This window comes from Nuphar pumila, chromosome 2 (genome assembly GCF_984573655.1).
Source record: "Nuphar pumila chromosome 2, dmNupPumi1.hap1.1, whole genome shotgun sequence".
Lineage (NCBI taxonomy): Eukaryota > Viridiplantae > Streptophyta > Magnoliopsida > Nymphaeales > Nymphaeaceae > Nuphar > Nuphar pumila.
Window position 1 is genome coordinate 97,500,629 of NC_143250.1, and position 7,281 is coordinate 97,507,909.

Below are 7,281 nucleotides of genomic sequence, written 5' to 3' on the forward strand. Positions count from 1 at the left end.
CAGACTTGGACCCAATTTTTGAGTTTGGTATCGAGTTCAGACCCTGGTCTAATCGGGTCCACTATATGAAAAACCATACCCAAACCCAATAAAAACTAGATGAACCAAACCCGGACCATACCCGGTAAAGCCATATTTTTTGTCATTTTTACATTGAAAAATTGTGGGTCATAATCAGAACTTGGGTTGGGTATAAAATTTTACAAACTATATCCGGGTCCATGTATTAATTGGGCCTTCGGGTCCGAACCCAGGTCTTAATCAGGTCTTCTTATTTATCACCATACCCGAACCCAATAGGGTTTGGTTCGGATAAACCCGACCCGTTGACGTCCCTAAAAAATGAGTGGATCTGTCATCAACTTGGAGGTTTACTGCAGAGGAAGGTGGCCTATTAAGCGACTAAGTTCTCGATGGGGGTTCCTTATAAAAAATTCTAGTTCTCGATGGGGGTTCCTTATAAAAAATTATATACATTGTACGTGAATTTTTTTAACCTTCAAAAAAATCTGACATACATGGTATAAAAACAAATTAAACCAAATATGTAGATCACATCTAAAGAGTCAGATGTGTAAAAAGAACAAAACTGATGTGAGTTCTTACCAACAAGTGTAGCAAACATAGTGACAAATATAGTGAGAATTATGAAATTCTCATGATAATATCGCCATAAATTATCTGAAAGTAAAAAATGGTAATTTCTTGCGATATATTTAAAACATCATGTCTTTTTTGGCAAAACATAAATATCATGATTTAAATGAGATATTTATGTTTTTAACGGCTATTTATCATGAAAAAACATGTGGTTTTTATTTTTAAATAAGTTTATTTATATTTTCTTATGAAAATTATTATTTTTTATTGCAGAGAGTTTGTGGAAAAAATAAACGATTTAAAAAAAATCAAAATCTAGCTAGTTTTTTTACTGCCGAAAAAAAGTGTTTTTAACTTTTGTCACTATGGTGGCAAACATGACCTTTTTTATTTATTAAGTCTTTGGCATATGTAAAAATGATTGGTCAATTTAATAGTTAACCTATTAAGAGTAGATGATTTAAAATAAAATGTGGCCAGCATCGCGAATATGGGACAAATATTGATGACTATGACGTTGCAGATTATCATTATTTTAGACTTTAAGTCACTTTTAAGTTAACATATTATAATAAAAGTGGTAGCTGCCAGTCATTTTTCTAGCTTACCTGCAGCCTATCACGTGCAAATGGGTATGTTAGGCTTGGTTTTCCCAAATTCGATCCTACAGATGACAGATGTGTTTCGCATGGTTGGTTTGCTAACGGTCAATTTGCTAAGAAATGACACTTGGATTACATTTTTTGATAAAAAAAATCATAAATTTTAAACCTTAGATATTTATAAAAATCTTACACCATTCCCTTATAAAAGCCTATATGATTATCATAATTTGATGAAATATATAAAGTTACAGGTGTTTTTTATTTGATTAATCTAAATTTATACGTGTATTTAGCATTGCTTATTTATTAAAAAACATGTTTTGAATCTCACTAGGCTAATTGGTTAGCTTAAGACATAAGTTGAAGGTGTTTCGGACCAATCTTTCGGAATAAAGTATGTACAGTGCAAAGCTCTACTAAGTGGAAAATGCATCGAGTGTAGGAACATGTGCTATGCATTCGCTTGATCGGTGACGTGTGGTGGTAGCACGACATGCGATATGCATCAATATCATCGTTAGTGCATCATTGTATGGTAGCACATGTGTGGAGTGTTGTTCGGTTAAACAGTGTCAGCGGATCAGAGGATGTTGCTTTTGGAGATTTAGTTAAGGACTTCTCGGCTTGCAAGAGTTTCTCACACGTAACGGTTGGACGCATGAGGGTACATGTGGGTTAAGGCTAATTCTCTCAGGAATCACCTTAGGTGGTTTCAACCGAGTATGGTGACTCGGGGCTACGCGAGTGAATGCCTAGGCGTCGACGAATGAATATGGGTAGTACTCTTCGCTATGGTATTCAATCATCAATTGGTCTTCAGACTGGGAGCCGCAAGGTATTGTTTCTTCAGTAGCGAGGTTTTGCTATGTCATGCACATGAAACTGCAATACTCTTCATGGCACGCAAGGCTAAGGCAAAGTTTGTGCATATTTTAGAAGTGATAGCAGGTATGAGACGACTATGCACTAAGCAGCATGGACTACATAGAATGCACATTTGAAAATGCGCTTGATCAACTTTCGTTAGGCAGTTGTGCATGGGATAGTGTGCAGGGCCAATGAAAATGATTCAACACATGAAAACGTGTTAGTACGTGGCCTTTGGCCATTAGGCTAGCCAGCTAGAGCAGCTTGGTGCATCGCGAGTTTGTGAAATATTCTATACTTGTGATAGAGCGATAGAAATGCTTGCGGCAGTAAGGAGTGACTGTCACGCCACACTGGCTTATTGAAAAAAGTAAGCTCGTGATAAATTGACATCAGAGCAGAAAGATTTATGGAGACCTTGCTCTTCATTGTATGCGACACTGAAGATGACAGTGATGTTTATTTTGGTTACATAATTTTGTGCAGCAAAAATGTAGTTGGCCGAGCACAGAAGTAAGATGTTGGCAGGATGATATGATATATCTTGTCGATGATAAGCAAAAATGTAAGGTTGATGTTCAGTTGGCTAAGAGAACGCAAATAAGCCAAAGATTTCTACCAGTTGTACATTAGGCTCACAAGTAGAGCATGACGTTTGCCTTGTGCATGCAGATAATGCATGTTGGATTCAACTTGATGGATTTGCACATTTGGGTATGGGAGACTCAATTAAATTTCTAGATATTCTCGCAAGATTGTGGGTTAGTGGAGTGCCTACGTTGAGCAGAATGCCCGTTGTTTTGGTCCCTTGAGTTGGCAGATATTTAATGGATTGCGTGTATAGAAAAAGTTGTTGTTCGTGGCTTGTTGGTTCTTGCAGAAGCGTTTTGCTGACTCTAAGAGAGAGAGAGAGAGAGAGAGTACCTGGCTTTAGGAGGGGAGTACAACATTGGAGCAAAGTGCCCTTATGAAGACGAGTCCCTAGGAAAACACTTTGAAGAACCACATTGGGGTGATACGTAAGCAGGTAGGTATCCCTCACTTAAGGACTAGTTTAGACCAGTAGAAAACCACAAGTTGGTGCTTAAGAGAGTTGATATCTTTGCGACACATATTGGTGGTCGTCTTTCTGTGTGAGAACTACAAAGGGCTTGGACTTGCCCTTGCTGAGGTTGGAAGGCACCCCAGACATGAGCATCAGGATGACAAGTTTGTCGTGCGGGCGAGGATGACCCATTTTTATCTGAGACTGCATTGGGGTCTCGCGAGCAGAGAATGCTCGATGTTGATAAAGTTGAAGACCGTTGTCTAAGTGATCGAAGATGCGTTAAAGGTATGAGACTTGGTTTGTTAAAGGTTGTAGTGATGGTGGATACAAACCAGAACAAGTTGAGTAGGCTAAAAAAAAAGAATAAACCAAACATAAGTATAAAAGAAAACTGACATATCAGTGAAGACTGTGTTCTTATTTGCACCAGCATTGTTGAGGACAATAATGGTTTTGGGTGGAGGAGAATGTTACAGATCGATCTTTCGGAATGGGGCATATGCAGTGCGGAGCTCTACTGAATGAAAAATGCATCGAGTGTAGGAACACGCGGTATGCATTCACTTGATTAGTGACGTGCGATGGTAGCACGACATGTGATAGGCATCAATCTCGTCATTAGGTGGTGGCACAGACGTGGAGTGTTGTTCGATTAAGTAGTGCCAGCGGATCAGAGGATGTTGCCTTTGAAGATTTGGTTAAGGTCATCTCTGCTTGCAAGAGTTTCTCACGCGTAGCGATTGGACACACGGGGGTGCGTGTGGGTTAGGGCAAATTCTTTCAAGAATCACCTTAGGTGGTTCTAACTGAGTATGGTGACTCGGGGCTAGGAGAGTGAATGCCTAGGCACCGAAGAATGAGTCTGGTTGGTGCTCTTTGTTATGGTGTTCAATTATCAGCTGGTCTTCAAACTTGGGGCCGCAAGGTCTTGTTACTTCAGTAGTGAGGTTTTGTTATGTCGTGCTCATGAAGCTACAATACGTTTTATGACACGCAAGGCTAAGGCAAAGTTTGTACCTCTTTCGAAAGTGATAGCTGGTATAGAACGGTTATGTACTAAGTGACATGGACTATATGGATTGTGCATTTGGAAATGCGTTTGATCAACTTTCGTTAGGCAACTGCGCACGGGGTGGTGTGCCGGGCCAATGAAAATGATTCAACACATGAAAACATGTTAGTATGCGGCCTTTGGCCATTAGGCTGGCCAACTTAGGGTGTCGCAGGTTTGAAGCATTCTATGCCCGTGACAGAGTGATAGAAAGACTTGCGGCGGTAAGGAAGGGTCATCGTACCAGAGTGGCTTATTGAAAAAAGTAAGCCCGTGATAGAAGGATGCTAACAATTAAATAAAATTGTGCATCCCTTATATCATAGGTAGGGGTGTCAATGGATCGGGTTAATTTACCCGGATGTGACCCAAACCAAACCCTATAGGGTCCGGGTATGGTGACAAAGAAGAAGATCCGATTAAGACTTTGGTTCGGATCCAAAGGTCTGATTAATACATGGGTCCAGGTATAGTTTGTGAAATTTTGTACTAGACCCGGGACCAACCTGAGTTCTGATTAAGACCCACAAAATTTTCAATGTAAAAATGATAAAAAATATTATTTTACCAAGTATGGTCTGGGTCTGATTCATGTAGTTCTTATGTGGTCCGGGTATGGTTTCTCTTATAGTAGACCTGATGACCTAGGTCTGGACCTGTTAACATACCCAAAAATCTGTTCCAAGTCTAATTCAACCTGAGTCCGAACCAAACCCGACCCGTTGCCACCTCTAATCACAAGCCTAAAAGAGTAGGCTCTATGATGTATGAGGAGATGATCAAGGAGTTTAATTGCTTGGGGGTGAGTCATATGGCAGAGCACTATTTTTTCCCCGAATCCTACCGCCTGAATCGGGATTCGTCTTTGTTAATTATATAAATAATTTTTTTTTATAAAAACATGCTTTGAATAGAGTTCATTTAACCAAAAAAGACAAACTTGAATCTTTTTTATTCTCAAGTTTTAATGCACTGAAAAAGATAAAAACTATAAAAATCTTCGCTCACAAGGTAGTTCTTATATTTTCAGTTTTTCATACCAGACCCTTCATACTGTATAATTCTCCTTACAAAACTTAAATCTGACCATACGGATGTGATAAAGTTTTATAAAAATCATAGGCAAGATTTTTTAATATTTGAAAATCAATGACTTTGAATTTTCATAAATATTAAACTATCTAAAAATCACATTTCTTTCATCGAAGATACACTAGTCCAACTTCTAGCAAAATCACCATATTTAACATGCATACCAAAATCTCTGCAATAAAAAATAAATTTAAAATTTTAAAAAATAATTTATATAAGAAAATATAAATAAAAAATATGTAAAAATAAAAACCACAATTTTTTTTTTACGATAAATAGCCATTAAAACCACAAATATTGCATTTAAATCATGATATTTATGTTTTGACAAAAAATCACGATATTTTGAAAAAATCACGAGAAATTACAGTTTTTAACTTTTTAGGTAATTTCTGGCAATATTATCGAGAGATTTTCATAAATCTCTCTGTATTTGTCACTGCGGTTCCAAGTGAACCACACCATACGATAATCCTTTTTTTTTCACCCAAAATGCTCAACTTGTAAATTATGAATTCAAAGAATGTGAAAATGCTCGCAAAGCCAAGGCAATGTCAACTGTTATACACTCTACCACAACGTGCATAAATTATTGAGCACTCGTGAAGCAAACAACTAATGCAATGGCCAAATAATAAGAAAATTTCTATTTAGGGCCAACCTTTATCTTCTAATTTTAAATAGGCTCATATGTTTTTTAAATTCTAAATATGAACTAAACTTTTCTTAGAAACTGTTCAAAGGAAATCCATCGTATTGAAAAGCGTGAGTCTTTTTTGGTTTCGTGTAATAATTGAGAAGGGTTCATTCATCCTCATAAAAAAGAAAAAGCAAGCAGTTTCAAATCTTAATGATGAAGTCATTATTGTAATTTGATGTGTGATTTAACCTGAGTTAAATGACGGCAATAAATGCAGACCCTTGTTTGACAATTTTCAGGAAAAGTTCTATACTTAGAATTTAACAAACGTGTGACCCATATTTGAAATTAGGGCCAAAAGGTTAGCTCCTAAATGAAATTTTCTCAATAATAATCTCCAACCCAACCTACAAAATAGACGGACCTTATCTCATTAGCTTTCCGCATGCATACCTCCAACTTCATATATATATATATATATATATATATATATGTATATATATATATATATATATATATATGTATATATATATATACATATATATATATGTATATATATATATATATATATATACATATATATATATATATATATATATATATATATTGCCAGACCAGCGGCAGCGGGAGGTGCTCGGTCCAGCAGCAGCACCTGAGGCTCTCTCTCGTGCGATCTATTTTTGCCTCTTTTTAAAAAAATCAATTTGAATCAACCTTGCTTTTGAATAGCCTTTGGGTCGATTCGATCTGAACAAGTTTTGCCCTTTTTTGGATGTTGAAGATGATGATTTGTTAACTGTTTTTTTTAGATCTATTTTTTTTTTCATGTTTTTTCTCTTTGTTTTTGTAGATCTAAAATAGAGGGCTGACAACTAAACTGCTGTGTTTTTTGTAGATCTATTTTTGCCCCATTTTTAAAAAAAGATTTTGAATTGTCTTTTGTTTAAGTACTGCTGTGTATTTTTTTTCTCTTTGTTTTTGTAGATCTATTTTTGCTTTTGAATCGCCTTTGGGTCGATTCAGACCTATTTTGACAACATTGGTTAGCAGTTTTCTTAGGTAAGTCCTGTTTTGGTTTTTTTAGATCTATTTTGTTTCATGTTTTTTTTTCTTTGTTTTTATAGATCTAAAACATAGGGCTGACAACTAAACTAACGATGCAGAGTGCTTTCCTTAGCTTAGAAAAATAGATCTAAACAAGTAATCATTTGATGCAATGATATGACATTCACTCGTGCTAAACAAGTAATTTACTTTTTGCCTGTGACATCAACATGCACCAACCTTGATTTATCATGGATAAACAGTTGTCTTAGTTCAATGTAGCTCTTGATGATTTATCCCATTTCATAACATATTATCTTAATTAATTGAAAGC